General features: G+C 38.9%; 1 long non-coding RNA gene across 1 annotated transcript; it reads left to right on the top strand.

Annotated features, from left to right (window-relative positions):
• The first annotated feature begins 13,349 nt into the window (after positions 1–13,349).
• Positions 13,350–18,965, top strand: LOC118609341. Its single transcript, XR_004953306.1, has 3 exons — positions 13,350–13,449; positions 15,946–16,050; positions 17,676–18,965. It is a non-coding gene; the product is annotated as an uncharacterized LOC118609341 (long non-coding RNA).
• Positions 18,966–19,167: the final 202 nt, after the last annotated feature.

The raw sequence follows: 19,167 nt of genomic DNA, 5'->3' as shown, positions 1-19,167 counted from the left end.
CAGCAAGTTTTATCTCCAAAGTCTAGTCTGTTGCATCGCAAACACTTCAACTCATTTTAAGTGCTTTGACTAGAATAAAAATAATGTTTACACAATAGTCAAATTTGGCGGCACGCATGTGAAAGTTTGGCTGTTGAGAACAAGATCTTAGAGAAAATACTGCCTATGGTGAAGCCTCATTTCTAAGAGTGTTAAGGCCACAGAACTGAAAATGAATGTTTTATAACCTAAAACCATGCTGCAGGAAAGCAATGAGGAGTCATTTTTGGCTTTGATTTAGTTGTCTGAGGCAAGTGATCTCTGCTGATAGAAGGAAAATTCCCAGGTAGCCTCTTTGCTTCACAAAGAGCCATGCCCTCAGCGTTGGCCGTCTTTTAATCATGTTGTAGTTGGCCTGCACATTTACTCACACTGCCATTGAAACATGCAAGCAAAACGTGATTTGGTTCCTAAACGCTTTACTTCCTAAAACATGTCCAGTCATTGTTATAAGTCTTACTGCATTGCAGAAAATGTCTTAAACTTACCACAAATGGTATCTCAGTGACTTTAAATTTGAAGCGATTTTGTGTATAGAGGAGTGGCTCTGAGTGTGAAGCATGAGTTATTTGAATTATGGATGTTTGGATAAACATTTGTTATTAATTTCTTTCTGTAAATGATTGAAAAGGCTGCCACATGTAAAAAAGCTTGATGTGTGAATGTCGTTACCACAGCTCTGTGCATAGATCTTTGTGTTACTCTCTGGGTCCCTGCTCACCTGTGTCATGATGGCGTAGCTTGTTTCCGTGGCCACTGTTACCACCTGGGGCATCTGCTGCCAGTCTTTTCCTCAGGACGAGTGGCTTCTCTGGACGAAGGGCCCTATCAGAGTTTCCTGGCCTCATAGGCCTCTCTGGTGATGATATCGCTTTGTTCTTGGGGCAGCAACTCCCTCTGCAAAGTTTCCTGGTCTTATTTCCAATACTTTGCTCAACAAAGGAGAGGCATACAGGGACTTCTTTCTGCATATTTTCCACACTACCTGGAAGCCAAGCACAGCTCAGAGGCGTTAACTCAAACTTTCAGGTAAAGTATGCTGCATGACAATGGCAGTTTCCTGGGGCTGCCTCCGGAAGGTGGGTGGTAAGGGCACCTGGAGGAGTAGTCTCTTTTCTAAAACTACAAATAGCAGGGGGAACGTAATTTCTGTGCAGCACCCACTGGTTTGTGGACTCAGGCTGGGGGCTGGGGAAACATGAGCGGAATGCTGGTGGGGAGCTCCTGACACATACAACTGTCTTCCTCTCTCTCCATGTCTTTCCTCCCAATTTCACACTCCACTTGGGCTCTTCCTTTCTGACAGTGAGATTCCTATATAACAGCCTCTGCTTCCTTGAGGTGGATTTACCCTCCATCTGCTTTTGGGCCACAGTGTTAGCTAGAAATCAGAAAAGGAAGCCAGATTTCTGATTACAGATGATCCCAAATCTTACCCATGTTACATCTGAAAAACAATAATATTAAAAATATTTAATTGTATTTTATTAAAATGCCATGCTAGGTGTCTGGAAGATTTAGCCTCCCCTCTATATACAGTGGGGCTAATAAAACTGCATCAAAGGGCTGTTGTGAGAGTTAAAATGAAAGACCAGCAGGCAGAGCCTCGGAGAAGGCCCGCCTCATAGAAATTGGCTCCGAACTGGCTCATTGCTTCTCTTTCTCCCTTGGAGAGTAATGGGATGTTATTTATTTTCCTTGTGCATGAATTGTTTTAATTATAGATGTTTTTAAAAATGTTTGTTATTAATTTTGTTCTATAAAAGATTAAAAAGGATGCCTCTTTTCTCTATGCACTTAGTTAAAAGCTTTTCATTCTTAATGTAGGCTCTGCCGAAGAGAATGTTTGAAAGAGGAATTGTGTGCAGGAAATGTCGAGAAGCTGTCACTGGTTAAGTAAACCGATCCGCAATGTTATTTTGATCCGCAAATGCTTATGACCCTTATCTCAACAATTACCATGTTCTTTATTGGTTAGAAAGAAAATGCCTTATTTTCAATATGAAAAAGCTGAGAGAGAAGTTATATGCTTTTTCCCAAATCATAGCAAATTAAATATTAGAATGGTCTGTCTTCACTGATTTGTAATCTGGTCCTCTTGTACTTTGCTTCTCTAGGAAGAATATTGAATTTGTCCTGTGTTTAAACTAAATAGTAAAGTAGATCATCTTAATTATTTCACAATTTAGGGCTGGTTAATGCTTATTTTGATTTTGATATTCAACAAAAGTGAAGAAGCTCTGTAGCTATCACAAGAAAGCGGTGCCACACACAATTGCCAGTGCTGGTACTCACCCACCTTCCCCAGGCTCCTAGCTACAAGCATTTCCAAATGAATGCAGGCTGCAGAAGAGAATGTTGGAAAGAGGAATCTTGTGCAGGAGATGCCATAAAGTTGTTAGTAAGGAATAGCTTCAGGAATAGCCTTCTAGAGATTGCAGAGTTTGGAAGAAGCTGTGAATAGATTTTACCCTCTGTTAGTTGAACACAATCAGTCAAAACTATACACTGAGATTCCCTTTGTGATTTGATTTTTTTTCTGCTCAGTGAGGGCTAGGAGGACAATTGTGGTGCCTTGCTGATTTTGAGGGGAAAGAATGCTTAAAGGTAAGGCAGACCTTGAGATAAAGATTCAATGTTATTGCCTCTTCTGCATCATGGAGCAGAGATTGAATTCCAATGACTAGGGTGGGTCACTGTTTGAATAATTCAATATTTATTCATTAGTCAATTATGTGTTCATTCCTTCAACAGACACTATGCTAAGTGGTGAGGATATCAAATAAGACACAAGCTTTTCCTCTGAAAATGAGTTTCTGTGTGTGAAAAGATTATCTGAAAAGAGTTTGGGTGGGGGTTAAGGCATTAAAAAGCATTCACTCATCTGCAATCTTGTAGCAACAACTGTGGTCTCTGGCTGTATTGGTAGGATTTTCGATAATTTAGAGCACTTTTGACCAATCCGAGGGGTATAGTCAGCAATCACATGGCAGTTCCCTGGGGCCGCCTCTGGAAGGGGGTGGTGAAGGCACCTAGAACACCTCCTACTTGAAGAGGTTGAATCAGGTAGGCAGAGGTCAACGTGAGTAGCTGTGTGACCTGAATTCCCACTTCAGCTGGAATAACTTCTTGGAGAAAAGAGTAGGACATACCCTTCAGTGACCACTCTAGCAGACTTCTTGCTCATGGAAGAACTTAGTATTAAGATATTCCTCCTAGGAAGCCTGCAAGTGATAAAGAAAGACACTTACTATGGTGCACTGAGGAACAATAGGTGGTGGTTATAAGTATCTACAGATAATGCATAATATTCATTTCATTTTTTTTTTGTCCTAGTAAAAACATCCTTATGAGATTTCCTTTAATTTCTGAGTAGGAGCTTGGTCAAAATCCCAGTGTGACATTATTATTCATGTGTAACAGAATTCTATAAGGAAAAACCATTATTGTGGACTACGTAAAATGTCATAAATTCCTTATCCATGTATTCATCTATCTAGTCATCAATTCGTTCATAAAGTAAGTATCAAGTATTTCAGGCATTGTGCCTGCCACTGCAATGAACAAGATAAACTCACCCTATCTTAAGAAATGTATAGTATTGCTTTCTTGGCTATTATATTAGAAAGGATTGAAGAAAAATTATGGAAGCCCATTCTCTCAAAGTCCATCTACTGGTGTGGATGTGGAAATAGGACCAAAATATTCACAAAAAATTGTTTCTCTTTGCCCTGCTCCAGCCTGCTTTGGGCGAACTCACATCTACTAAGAGTCCTGCACAACCTCAAGGGTATCTTGCATTTGTTTCATATGGAATTTATGATTTCCCCTCTCTTCTCCAGATTATCATGACAGTCTTCTGTTTATGCTAAAGTTAAGAGTAATGACTCTGTTTTCTGCAATTTTCTTCATACCTTCCACTACCCATCCTTTTCTCTCCCATTATTTTAAAAAAAATTTCTCTGAGAAATTAGAAACCATCATAAGAGAACTCCTTCATAGTTCCAAAAATAAGTCTACTACTCTCTTTGCACTGTTGTAATGGACGGACTCTCCCTGTTCTTATTCAAGGCCAATTTCTCCAATTGAGATCTGGATCCCATCCTCCCATTCCTTTCCATCTACTAGGGGACGTGGCTCCAGTGATTATCCCTTCTCTCTCCTGCTTCTCTCTCCTGTATTTATCCCTCTTTCCTAGTATGAAAGTATAATGTATGTAAAATGCTCAGGGCAGAGACTGTGCACAGCAAAGGCTCGATATATATTGGCTATTCACTTTGTTATTATCATCATCATCAACTTCTTCTTCTTCAGGATGAGCTTTATCATAGTGAGAAGTATCTGGTCTTTCATATTCAAGTCTTGAAAAAATTCACTTCTGAGATCGTTGCTAGGACCAATGTGTATGCACTCGAGGACATGAGGCTAAAAGCAGGCTCTTAGTCCTTTTTGCCTTTATGTAAGTAGAGATAGGAAGATGGAATGAGCTGACACCACAAGACGGCTATGCTCACTGGTGGTTATTGAGGAGAGCCCAACAGAAAAGATATGTTTTTTTTTTAAGTGTTGCCCTCGTGATGATTTCTTTGGAAGAATCTCAAAAATGCAAGGAGGAAAATAGCTCAAAAATTGTTAGCTCTATAAGAAGAGGGATTATTAGTTACTATTTGATTAACTACTGAGTGTCAGGATAGGCATAGGCATAACTTTTCAAGGAGCTACTCTAGATGAGGATTTATTAGTGGATTCTGGTTCTCATTGTTATTTATATGGCTATTCCTAAAAAAATTTACCATTCTGGAGAGAGATAGTTTCTCTTCCATGACTATACTTAATTTTTATTGAGAGTTTTATCTTCAAAGACTCCTGGTGTTGATACGTTGAGAGCTTTGGAACCCACATGAAAATGGTTAGAAGGCATGCTGAAACTTTACCCAGACAAATTCAGAGAAGAGTAAGAACCCACAAGACTGGGACTCTGAGGACTCACCCAGCAGCTAGACTGCCTCCGACAGTGGACATTTTTATTTGGCAGCTCAGTATCTATTCTCCCTTTTTGTGCTAAGAGGATCCCAACTGTTTTAGAGAATCACTCTTCTTCTGTTAGATACAGTCAATGGTGATAGCTGTCTTCTTCTGATCAATGCATGGCCTAAGCCTGGACCACCTGATGCCTTCTCAATAGAACTAAAGTCTTGGGAAACATGTTCGAAGCAGAGTTATACCAGTAGTGCCCTCTGGAAGTGACTGACTCTTCATTCCTGTTGCTCGATGCCCAGAGCAGCTCTGATTTATGGCTTTTCTGAACTTTGGTTTTTAAGATTATTCTTTAGCTTCATGAGCTACTCAACTTGTTTTCAACTTCTTTCAACACACCATGAACTACTCAACTTCTTGTCTTTTTTCTCTTCCATTAAAGAAGTTCAAAATGATGTACATTACTTGCAACCGAAGAACACTTACTGATATATATCCCATCTTCAAATGAGGGAAAAAGTAGCAGCGTGTGCTAATCACAGTATTCACAGAGATGTGGCTACCTCCTCATGAAATGGTGTTTGTTTTCTAGGGTTCAATGAGAGAGGTGAGACTAGTCAATTCTTCTGACTTCTGCTTGAGTTGGAGCATGAACTCATCTTATAATGGAAGTTACCAGGAACTGGACCCATTGATCCCTGGTAAGGGTGAAAATGGAAATGGGGGAATTTGGCAAGGGCTAGGCAGAGGGTCAGGGCCCTGAACCAACCGGCTGGGATTTAGGATTGTGCTCCAGTCTCACTAGAAATTGAAATTATCTGTTAAGGTCAGGGCAACATGTCCCGGCCCGCGGGATAGTCAACGGAGGTCCTAGGACTGAAGGAGAAGGGGGACGAGAGGCGCAAAGAATGGAGACAAGACAGGCTTTCTGATCAAGTCTCGTTTATTGTAAGTAGGGGGGTTACATATGTAGGGGCAGGTTTAAGGGAGGGAACATGTAGCTTTAGGCAGGAGTTACCTAATCACAAGATGTCTTAACTTCTTAACTTTCTTTATCTATCTTGGTAACGTTAGCAAAGCGCTAGCTGTTTTGAAAGGATTATACTATTGTCTCCAGTTCCTGGAACCTTAGCCCCCCGGGCAATGTCAGGAACGACATTTATCTTTACAGGTCTGAGTCGTTCCTATATTCAGGCGAGGGGCTTCCTCTGACTTTGGGCAGCCTGGCTCCCAACAGCAACAAAAGAAAATTGAGAGTGGTGAAGATAACATTATAGCTTAGGAGATGCATTGTCTAGGGCATCCTCAGGTGCACAAAGTAATGGATTTAAGGAAGCAAGACTAACTCAAGATCGAACCAGGTGAGGGTGATGGGGTACTAGCAGTATGACTCAGAGGAGCCACATAGAACTGGGTTCGAAACCTGGTTTCTTTCTCCGGTAATCATAAGACTTTTGGGGAAGTTCTGAAGGGGCAAGATCAATGTGTCTTCCTCGGGGATGTTTCCCCCGCTAATTCCACTTTTGCATTTCTCCTCTGTTTTGATGCTCGTACTATATGCCCCAGTGCCAGGCTCTACTCTCCTTATCATGGTGCCTGTAAAATTCTTGATATTCATTTGTTTTCCCAACCAGACTGTCAGCTTCACAAAACAGCAATCTTATCTTTCTTTTTCATCTTTTTATCCTCAGCATCAAGTACAGTGGCAGACACTTGATAAAATTGTGTTAAATATTGAGTAAGCAAAAAGGAGGCTGAGGAGTTATAAGAGAGGTAGAAGGAGATTCTGTAAAAAGCAAGGCATTGGAAAGTCCTTTTTACATCTTGTAGTATTACATTAAGTAATGTGTTTATGAAGTACTATATCTGAGGTCAATTCTAATTGATAAAAATAAGAGGTCCCCTGGGAGTAATTATGAAATTTTTAATAATAAAGTAAAACTTCTCTAAAGCATATTAAATCTTTTTACACAGGGTAGTTTTTATTTTTCCAAACCAATCAGCTAATATATGTAGGAAAACATTTCACTTCACAATGACATATAACAATTTTAATAGTGCCTATTAAAGTGCTTTACACATAATAGTTGTTCAGCAACCATTTGATGATGGAGGAAATATATTCAGTAAAACTAGCCTCTTTTTATAAAACATTTTTAAAGCTAAGAATATCTACTCGCTATTTAATTCTACAATAGCTCACTTTGTAGCAAAAGATTAAATGAGAATATAATAGAACATATTTTTTATCCTGATATAAACTTTGTTTTATAACTTATAAGGTTTGGATTTTAAACTGGATTGCAGCAATCTTGTCACCTGACACATTCTTTCACAAAGAACCTTTGCTAAATCTTAACTGCACACATTAACTGCATTAAGGTATTAACCCTACATGAAAGATTATCTCCATTACCCAATGAGAAAGGGTCACTGTCTTCCTCTTGCTAGAAAAGAAAAGGGTGTAATGTTTGAAAAAGTAGACTCTGCCAATGGACTTCTGTCTCTATAAACCATCATAGTGATTCCTTGTAAAACAAGTTTCATGTAATATTTATGTAAGCTGCACATAACCTTGAATGAAAGCAAGGGTTAGAAGAAACAGTGTTCCTACTGTCAGAAAGAGTGCTTCTCTATTTTATCAAATATTACTTACTAAAGTCACATGTAATTTTTAGTTTTTTGAATGAAATAGATATTTGTTTTAGAGCTAGGCTATGGGGAAACATGACATTTCTTTTTAGAATCCAGACTATTTTATCTTGTACTTGTCAAAAATCTCTTTAAATAAGCAAAGAGGACTACCAGCAGCAAAACTGGGTGTAGAACGAATGTGGGTAAAGCAGAACACTAGTACGTCCTCTTACCACTTATGAAGTTGATTCTGGACAGTATCATGAAAGCAGATGGAAAAGACCAGATGTCGAACAGGTATGGAGCAGGATGCTGTGTTTGATAAATATGTGCTGTTACCCAACTTTACAGCTCCAAAAAAACCTGTATAGCAAGGATAGGCAGTGGTACTGGGTTCTGGCCTGCTTGTAGAATTTATTAGCTGTGTGACCTTGGGCAATTAAGTTCTCTAAACTTTTCATTGTCCATAAAATGAAATATAGAGTCTTTACTTAAAATATAAAGGCTTCTGCTACTTTACAGCTTATCATGCCTTTCCTAGTCATATTCTACTCAACGTCACCTCCTTTTATTTTCTTAATAGGACTCTCTAAAACTATCTTGTTTGTGTGTTTGTTTTCCTTCACCAAAATGTAAGTCTCATGAAAGAAGAAATCTTGGATATTGTTTTTGCCATGTACCAAGCACTAGAACAAAGCCAGGAAATTGACTGGTACAAAAATTATCTGTTAATGACTTCTGGGTATATACCAGAAAGAACGGGGAAAGACTGGTCAAGATGGTGTATAAGGTAGAAGCTGTGCATGCCTCCTCTAGCGACCACACCAAAATTATAACAAATCTACAGAGCAACCAGCACACAGAGTCACCTGAGGTCTGGTTGAATAGAAACCCTACAAGTAGCGACAAAAATAATGGGTCACTTCAAAACAGTAGGAGAGGCAGAGACGTGAAACATCCTGGTCTCACAACCACGAATAGTGATGGAGAATAGGGAGGGCTATCATGGCTCAGAGTCCCCTCCGCCACCTGAGAGTGAGGGGTCCTGGCCACACAGTAGGTCCCCAGCCCAGGGATCCATTGCTGAGAAGAGAAGTCCCAGTGACCTATGGCTGTGAAAGCCAGCGGAGGTTGTGGCTGAGTGACATGGAGGGCTGAGGGCACAGGCTGTCCTCTTAAATGGCCCGCGCCTGGCCTTACTCACTGACAGACTCGCTTGCCCTGAGCTCCAGTGCTGGGGCAGCTGCTCACAGGGTGCCAGGGACACATGGGGAGGTGCTGAGCTGTCGGGCCTCAGGGCAAGGGCCGAGGGGTAGCTTTCTCCTGGACAGTGATGCAGGCAGAAGCCATTGTTTCTTTGTCGAGCCCGCCCTCCAAGCCTGCGGACATAGATGCCATGGGTACTGGAGTCACCATCCACACGGATATTCCTTGAGACCCTACCTCTCCCAACTTGTGAGCCCACGCAAGCCCCTTCCAGTGATTTATTCCATAAAAACAGGCTGTCTTGGCTCCTGCTGTGAACTTTCATTAAAGCTCTCAAAAACTCACAAAACCCAAAGAAGTAGCATCTGGCCTCAGTGTGTCCTGTACCTCTTGCTGAGCAGTCCCAAGCCCCGCACTAGTGGCAGCCAGTGTTGGTTTCTGACTTGGCCCCTCGAGGCACTTATAAGCCCAGCACAGGTGGCAGCCATATGTGGATGCTTGGTGACTCTTACCAGGTGGCCCTGGAGGTGCACAGGCTACAGCCGAACTTGGCCTGCAGCTCGGCCCTTCCCAGGACTGTGTCACTGGGCCCCACAGCACACCAACTACATAAAGCCACTCTACTAAGACTGGGAGACTTAGGAGCCCTACCTAACAAATAGAAACAGACACAGGGAGGCAGTCAAATTGGGGGGGCGGGGAGGCAAAGAAACATGTTCTACAAGAAAGAACAGAACAAAGCTCCATAAAAAGAATTCACTAAAATGGAAACAAGCAATATACCAGATGCAGAGTTCAAAACACTGGATGCTCAATGAAGTTACGGGAAGAGTAGTTGAATTTGGTGAGAACTTTGACAAAGAGATAAAACATACACACACACACACACACACACACACACACACACACACACACAAAAGTGGAGATGGAAAGCATCATAGGGAGCCAGTCAGAAAGGAAGAATATGATATCTGAGATAAAGAGTACAGTAGAGGGAATCAACAGAGTGAATGAAATGGAAGATTGAATCAGTGCCACAGAGAACGGGGTAGCAGGGGACACCCAATCAGAAGAGCAAGAAGAAAAATGTTCAAAAAAATGAAGATAGTTTAAGGAGCTTGTGGAACAACATCAAGTATAACAACATTCGTATCATAGGGGTACGAGAAAAAGAAGAGAGAGAGCAAGGAATTGAAAATCTATTGGAAGAAATAATGACAGAAAACTTTCCTAACTTGGTGAAGGAAAAAGACATATAAACCCTGGAAGCACGGAATGTCCCAAACGCGATGAACCCAAAGAGGCCCACACCATGACACATCATAATTTAAATGCCAAAGTTTAAATTCAAAGAGAAAATCTTAAAAGTACCACAAGAAAAACAATTAGTTACCTATAAAGGAGCTCCCATAAGACATCAGCTGATTTCTAACAGAAACTTTACAGGCACAAAATATTCAGAGTGATAAAAACCCAGGACCTACAACCAAGATTACTTTATCCAGCAAAGCTGTCGTTTAGAATCAGAGAAAGAGCTTCCCAGAAAAGAAAAACCTAAAGGAGTTCATCACCACCAAGCCACAATTACAGAAAATGTTGGAAGAACTTTAAGAAGAAAAAAAAATGTACCAAAAATCTAAATAAAGAATGGCAATAACTACAGATCTATCAACAAGTACTTCAAATGAAAAATAAATAAAAGCTCCAATCAAAAGATAGGGTGGCTGAATGGATCAGAAAACAAGACCCGCCTATAAGAGACTCACTTCAGGTTAAAAGATACAACAGACTAAAAGTAATGGGATGGGAAAAGATATTTCGTGATGGACCTAGAGGGTTCTGTGCTGAGTGGAGTAAATCAGAGGAACACAAATGCCGTTACGATCACACATATATGTGGAATTTAAAGAAAAAAATAAAAAAAAATAGAAACAAACTCATAGATACAGAAAATATGCTGAGGATTATCAGATGGGAGGGGGTTGGTGAAGCCGGCGAATAAGGGAAAGGGGATGAAGAAGTACAGATTAGTAGTTACAAAATAGCCATGGAGATACTAAGTATAGCATAAAGAATATAGCGAATCCTATTGTAATAACTGCATATGGTATCAGAGGAGCACTAGATTTATTGGGGGAGATCACTTTGTGAGTTATTCAGTTGTCTAATCTCTATGTTGTGCACCTCAAACTAATATAATGTTGTATGCTAACTATAACTGAAAAATAAAAATTATTAAAGAAAAAGAATTGAATGTAGGCACTCAAATGGATATTTGTACATCCATATGCATAGCAACAGTATTCATGATAGCTAAAAAGTGAAAGCAACCCAAGTGTCCGTCAATGGGTAGATGGATAAACACAATATAGTATATAGATACAATGGAATATTATTAATTTCTTGAAAAAACAAAAATTTTACACATGCTATGACATGGATGAATCCTTAGGACATTATACTCAGTGAAATAAGCTGAATACAAAAGAACAAATACTGTGCGATTGCACTGATGTGAGGTGTCTAGACCAATCAGATTCACAGAGCCAGGAAGTAGAAAGGTGGTTGCCAGGGGCTGGGGGAGGGAAAAATGAGGAGCTGTCATTTAATGGATACAGTTACAGTTTAGGAAGATAAAAAAGTTCCAGAGGCAGATGGTGGTAATGGTTATATGACAGTGTGAAGGTACTTAATGCCACTGAACTGTCCACTTAAAAGTTAAAATGGTAAAGTTTACATCATATATATTTTATGACAATAAAAATAAAAATTGGTTAATCAATCAGTGTAGAGGTCCTTCACGTAAGTCGTTCTTATTCCCTGGAACACTGTCCGCTGTCATTTCTCCACTGCTGCCATATCCTTCCCTTCCCCCTACATCTAGCCAATTCCTAAGTATATGTAGGCTTAGAGCAAGGTTTCTCAGCTGCAGCACCATTGACATTTTGGACTGGAGTATTCCCTTTTGTTGGGGTTGGAGGACTGTCCTGCAGGTGAGGCTGGAAAGAATTTAGCAGCATTCCTAGCTTCTGCCCGCTAGAAGCCAGTAGCATGTCCCCTTCACCCCCAAATTGTGACGATCAAAGATGTCTGCAGCACTGGGAAGTGTCCCAAAGGCAGAAACTGGGGGCAAATTGCCTCTGGGTGAGAACCACTGATTTAGATGTTACTTTTACTTTCTCCAAAAGTCTGAGCTTAGAGCCTCTTTTTGCATCTTTTCTAGCACTAGTGCCTCTATTCTGTTCTATGCTTTCCCATCATGGCAGGTATTACACGGCAAATATATCATATACTAATTATACTATAGTTACCATTTGACTGGTAACTATAGCATCTAACATAGTGCCTAACATATTATAGGTGCTCAATATATATATTTTTTTGTTTTATTTATTTGAATTCAGTTTCCTTATCTTTGAAATAGATGGTACTTGATTGCATCCCCAAAATGTTGTATACATCACTTGTTAAGAGAAACACTTTAAAAACATTATAAAGCATTATATAAAGATAAATTCACATATTATTGTTATAATAAAATCTTCACTTGGCTCTAGTCTACCAATGTTTGATCCTCCTGACCTTTAAAATTTCCTATATCTCATATAGCTCACTTGTATTACCCGCTAAGTCAATGGCTGAGTTGGGACTAAGTCCTATCATTAAGCCTGATTTTATTTTAGAAACTCAGGTTGGTACCTAAAAGCCATGAGTTGGAAATGTATTAGAGGATTGCTAATTTGGGGCTTGATCTTTGGGAGATGAAAACTAAATCTCAAGTAAAAAATAAATTTATTTGTGCTTATGGATTTTTATGAGTTCTATACCTAATATGCCTAAAGTAGATAGCTTAATTATTTTCATTAATGTGCTATAAAGGTACAAATTACAGAAACAAAAATTATGTTCACTTTATCTGTTCTGATAGAAATAACTTAGAATTATGGTCTCACATTTGAAAGAATCTTTGTTGTTTTTATCAGTTAGAGTTAATATGTATTATAATCAGAGGGTTCATATTCTTACACAGGTAAAAAGGAATGCAATATATTTCAAATCACAAATTAAACTGGAAAAAAACATGTAGACGGTAGGAGCATCAGAAAAATTTAGAAGCAGATAATGTTCTAAAGAAAGAACAAAGGAAATAACTGTCTGAAAAGAAGAAAATAAATGATATTTTTGAAGGAATAATGGTATATTTTATTAATTAAAAACTAAATTTGAATTACTGTACTTAGCAGAATTTGGAGGAAAGATGGTGATTATGACCTTCATTTTTCATCCTTTAATCTGTTTTCTCCTTATCATTTATTGGGCATTTGTGTGAAAGAAACTGCAAAGTGACTGATTCATCGGCCACTCCAGCCCCCTTCAGCATCGGAGGAAGGTCAAAACTACAATTCCCAGACTCCTTTGCTGCCAGGATCCCAGACTCCTTTGCTGCCAGGATCCTGCACAAGAGCTCCATTTCCTCAAGCACCCATAACCTGTGTGGTGTGGCTCAGCATGTGGCTTACCGGCTCCGTGTGATAAGATGGCACCATCTGGAGTTGTGCAGGGTGTCACCAAGGTGCGACTTGGGAGGGAGAAGTGAGTAAGAGTGGTTGGTGTAACTCTGCAGGGAGAGAAACTCTTCCAGCACGCGGGGGCCCGCGATGTTCAGTTCTTCTCGGGAAGCCTTGATAAGGGACTGCTGGTCACAGCGTTGCCTTGGGGCAGTGGTAGTGAGGTTTGAGCTAGAACAGCGCCTTAGTGGGACTGAGTGTTCTCCTAACTGAGAGCTGTTGGTTGAGTACCATCTAAAGTACGCAACCTACCTTTCCTAGAAATTTCGTTAGCTGCTTTACACCTCGTAATATTCCCCTCCTGTATAAACTAGATAAATTGGATTATGTTTCCAGAAAATATGGAATCTGACAGACAACATCTATGTCAGATAACTGAGATAGACAGAAAAATGTGTTTATGCCAAACTCTTCACTCTTATTCACTAATATTCATCCCGAAAGGCTTTGCAGTCTTGTGGAAAGGGCAAAGAAGTAGGCATGTAAATAAAAAAATAACAGTAAAATTTAACAAGTGCTGTTACTGACGTAATCCAAAGTGAAATAGAAGCATAAGAAAGGAACAATAGCCTAGGAGGATAATTGACAAGAAGGGTCATTGGACCAGGAGAGGTTTCATAGAAAAGGTATTAACTCTATTGGATCCTTAAGAATGAGCAGAAATATCTCAGGTCAGAAAAGTGGGAAGGATATTTCAAGAAGAAACAGAGTGTTCAGAGTTACTGAGTGATGAAACAGCTTGGGACATTCAGCAAAGTACAAGGGTTCTACTATATAGGTGAGGTATAGAATCGATGTCATTGAGGTGAACCTAGGAATAAAGGTGAGGCCTTGAATGCCAGACTTAGGAGGTTGGCTCTGAGGATTTTGAACAGGGAAATGACATATGTTTTAGGAAGATTGCTTGGGCAGCCGAGTGTAGAATAGACAGGGGGGACACTGATGGAGGCAGGATGTAGGGGAGATTTAAGAGGCTACTGCCGTAACCTAGGGAGAACTAGTGAGGCTATGGCACAAGAAATGGAGAGGAACAGATGGATCGGAGAGGTAGTGTAGCTGCTGGCCCATGGCAGAAGCCTCATAAACATTGGCCGAATGGGATACAATGCAGGAAAGTTGAACATACTGGAAAGCTCTTGGCTTGGGTGAATAGGACGAAAGGAAGCAAGCTTTTCAGTAAATGCGCAGAGGTGCCAGTAGTGCTGTTTGCAGAAAAGTACTTGGTAATCTACATCCTAATATATTCATTTACTTTTATCCCTTCATTTATTCATTCATTCATTCAACAGCTATTTATTGAGGGCTGCTAATGTGGTATGCACTGGGCTAGGCATTGTGGATTCGTTGTGAATTAGCCAGTCTAAGTGGGATATACACATAAAACAATGGTAAACTAATTAATTTCATGCAGTCAGGATGAGCACCCCGAAGGTCAAGTCCAGTATATTACATGATAGGGAAAGTTTAGGGATACATGAGCCAGAGGGGGAGCTGCTGTGGGATAGATAGTGAGCACATTGGTAAAGTGGGACTGACGCTTGTTTTCCCAAAGAGGATTATATTTTTAAAATCTATCACGTTACCTAGCTCTCATAAAGGCCATTGTTCTGTCTTAAAGGCTTTATGCTGTGGTGTCATTATTGGAAACCTTTCTCTATGCAAGGGAAATCTGCCCGCTCTTTCTCCCTTCTGCCACGACTCATAGAGACTGCTGATTAATTATTAACAAGCGAAAGGATCTCTAGAATACCATACTAAGTGGTAACATATTAATGAAGATGAATTCGAGGCCCTCGTCACGCTTCTTGAGGGAAGGAAGCTGGTCTATGCTGACAACCAATCTCATTAATCACTTTCTATTAGATTTATATGTGATTTTGTTTGTTTTTAAATGTGGATTCTTTTCTCCATTTGAAAATAGATACTGTAGATAAAGAAGGAAATGCCTATAAGATTTACAATGACACTAATACTAACTTATAGAAAAATGCTTCAAGTAACTAGGAAGAACATTTATTGGTTGGTAGACCAATATAAGACATATATCGGTCTTGGCAATCACTTCATAAATGACACAGTCTGTCTCTAGTGAATCAAATTAATTGAAGAAACTTGAAGTGAAGTACAATGTTTAATTGGTTTAGAGGTGTGTTTTTTTCAAACTATAGATTGCAACTCATTACTGGCTTGTGAAATCAATTTAGTGGGTGGTTATAAGCATTTTTTAAAAAGAAGAAATAGAGTAGGAAAAGTGAAAATAGCAGAGAATATTGCATACAGAAAGAGGAAGCAATGTTTTTTAAAACTTTTGTTTCACATATGTGCATTTATAATATGTACATAATAGTGTATGTGTATATAATATGCAATGTTTGTATATGTATATAAACATTTATTTACATATAGTAGGAAAATTTATAAAGTTTGTTTCAAAGCCATAGACTTATAAAGAAAGTTCTAGAAAAAGTCAGATCTTCCATTAATATACCAATAACGAACTAATTTCTTATTATTTCTTAAGGCACATGGGGAACTACTGAAGCTATTGAGATAGAGAATTATTTTTAAAATTTTAGCTGTAAATGAATGCTGAGTAAAACAAGAAAGTAACGGCACTTTTGGTTTGGTGAGTATGTATTTGACATACTAAATAGAGGTGTTTTTAATCTTAAGGTTTACTAATTCTGTTATTTAGATAGAGTTTCCTTTATTTTTACATTTAAAAAATTCTGTATCAAATATGTGAGAGGGCTTGACTTGTGTTAATGAGTACATTAAATGTAGTCACTCAGAAGAGATTAGAAAATCAGACTTTGAGTTCTGATTTTATATTTGACAAAAGATTGGTTTGTGACATATGAATATCCATTACAAGTGGATATTTTTCTGACCTTTTTTTCTGGCCCATGATTAATCATTTATAGGTAAAAATACAATTATTTTAGTTATGGTATTTCGCAAATACTCATCTCTTTAATATAGCATTACTAGTAATAGCCAAAATATGGAAGCAACCTGGCTCTCCATCAACATATGAATGGATAAAGATGTGCGCGCGCGCGCGCTCTCTCTCTCGCTCGCTCTCTCTCTCTCTCTCTCTCTCTCTCTCTCTCTATATATATATATATATATATATATGTATATATATAGTATTCATCCCAGGCCTTTCATAATCACGTTTTTCAATCCACCCATGGACCTGAAGGTGTACTCCCTACACAATAAGATTGTGTGGAGATGGGCAATTTCCAATTGGGGTTGGTTTCTCTGAGTTTGCAATCATGGTGTTCTTAAACAGGACTTTGCCTCAAGAAGAGAGTTGATTTCACACCAAAATTAAATGGTCAGTATCTGAGTTTTCTCTCTTGAATAAACAACTAGTCTCCAAGAAATATAATTTCAAATAACTCAATATGTTGATAGTTAGCGAAATAATTATAAATATTAGCTTTATGTAACTTTTGCTTCTTTGATCAAATATATACTTAGATAACTTTTTTTAAAAGTCTCAATCTTTTGTCTTAGTATTTAAGAATGATTAATTATGCTCAATAAAGACTCTACATATAACTAAATCACAGTGACAATACTTCGCAAAGGGAATTTTTAATCCATTCATCAGATTCTCAGCAACTAGTCAAAGATCTTCATAATTATGTCATTAATTATTCTATTCAGGCCATTTAGTAAAGAATATAGGAACAAATGATTTCTGGGGGAAGATAATGATAAGAGATCGACAAAACACACATTTTCCACTAAGTAGGCAGTACTCGTTCTGTGGCTTTCATTGGCCAAAAGTTCTATGTGCGATACCTGCATTTATGAGAAGAATGTACTTTAGAAATTCTGAATTCAGATTTCAGCTGTTATTAATTTTATGTGTAATTGAAGTTATTTCTTTCTTTGTATCTCTATTTGTTCTTCTACGTAGTGAGTAAAACTGAAACCTATTTCTCTTGCATAATAGAAGATGCTTTGACAATAAGAAATGAGATAAATGCTAAATATTCTCATTGGGTTATAAAAGTAGGGAAGATATGATTTACTGTTGTTTGCATGCTAAAAAGGAGTGTTTACCTTGCTCCTGTGTGGAGCAAAACTAATATACTGAAAGGAGTTAGGTGGGATTAAAAGCAATAGAAACACACAGCTAGGCATTCCTTGAGGAGGTGGGTATTGGCAGCTTATTGTGCATAAACAATCATTATGTAATCTATTGAGCTACTTTTATGTATTTTCTCTGAATAGTCCCTGATTGTGAATGAGGCTAAAAAAAATCAGAGCACTGTTGCCTTTGACCATCACTAGTCAAAGTGGCTGCATCTGACCTCCAGAAGATTCTCCAGATACAGTGGCTTTATGAATGAGACTGATGGATCCCATTGCACCTGCATATCTAAAATAATTGTTCCACTTTAAGAACACATTTCTGAAGAACTGGCCTTCTACATGCCCAAGAAACAGAAGCAGTTGGGGGGTCTCCTGCTTCATTTGTATTCATTGCCCAAATCTGGCCATGGTTATAAAGCATTCCCTTAATCCGAAGTCCTGTTCGCCTTTTTCACATGAAGGAGAGAAAATGCACTTGCTTTGCCTGTTTAAATTGAGAGCTGTGAGCTTGCCAAAGGACAAGACTGGAATTCCCCTGAAGCAATAAATATTGCTGTGGATTAAAGAAAGAAACATTTCTTTTCTCAAAGTGTACTCTTTATAAATAGGAAGCAGACACAGTAACAGAAGAGTGAGATATTCTTTCTGAGAAGCTCAGTTAGGGAGTTCCAAGACAGCAGAAGCCAGAGATTAAGGTAGAAAAAGAGTTAATGTGCTGAGAGAACTTTTTTAACAGGAGATAACACTAGTGGTAGGCTCCCTCAGTTTGTGTAATAAACATTTAAAAGAATATTTATGTTCCCATGGAAGGCAGATTGTCTTCCTGCAGAGTCACAGAAGAGAACTCATTGCCCGGTCACCTTTGTTCAGACACTTCCGTTTGTTCCCAGGCTCAGACAAGAAGTGCTTTAAAATAGCTGTGAACCGAAAGTACTTTTTGGTAACCAACATGCAGATGAGCCCCCCAAACATTCCTCCCCGTGCAGAATTCAGAGTGGGTCGCCTGGAGTGCTTATGTACATGTCAACTCCTGTGACTTCCTACTCTCAGTTTTGTTTTGTTTTTTGTTTTTGCTTGATAGCAAGGTTTTAGTTCAAGGAACAAATTGTGACTTTGGAGAACATTCCCGTAGCATTGGTGCATCCTCTCTACCTTTTGATATTTTGCTGCATTACCTTTTTACTCTGTCGTAGGTGTACTTCCTGATAAGCCCCAAAGCCTTTCAGTTGTCTTGGGAAAACTCTTCTAGTGTTTCCTCCCCTTTATTTTACTGTCCATCAAATTTCCAGAGTGCATGCATAGCTCAAGGGGTGTTTCAGTTGGATGCAAAGCATGCTTCTTGCCATATCTCCGATGATTTAGCAGTCCCTAATCAGATCATTAAAAATGAGGAACTCACTGAAGATTGCTCCTGCTCCTGGTGTTATTTGTTATTTATACTCATTATTCTCCTAGAAAAGATTTGAAGGGCTTGTATCATCCATGTGTGAGTAATTAAGCATATCCACCGACCTTATTTGAAGTGGTCTCTGGCATATGTTTTCCTTGTACCTTTTGCAAAATTGTTTCAACTAAATGTATGTTTCATACCTCCATGATATTGCACTACAATAAGAGATATATATTTGGT

Source organism: Rousettus aegyptiacus, unplaced genomic scaffold, assembly GCF_014176215.1.
Source record: "Rousettus aegyptiacus isolate mRouAeg1 unplaced genomic scaffold, mRouAeg1.p scaffold_m13_p_11, whole genome shotgun sequence".
Taxonomy (NCBI): domain Eukaryota; kingdom Metazoa; phylum Chordata; class Mammalia; order Chiroptera; family Pteropodidae; genus Rousettus; species Rousettus aegyptiacus.
Note: the sequence above shows the minus strand (reverse complement) of the source record. Positions and strands in the feature narration are given on the sequence as shown.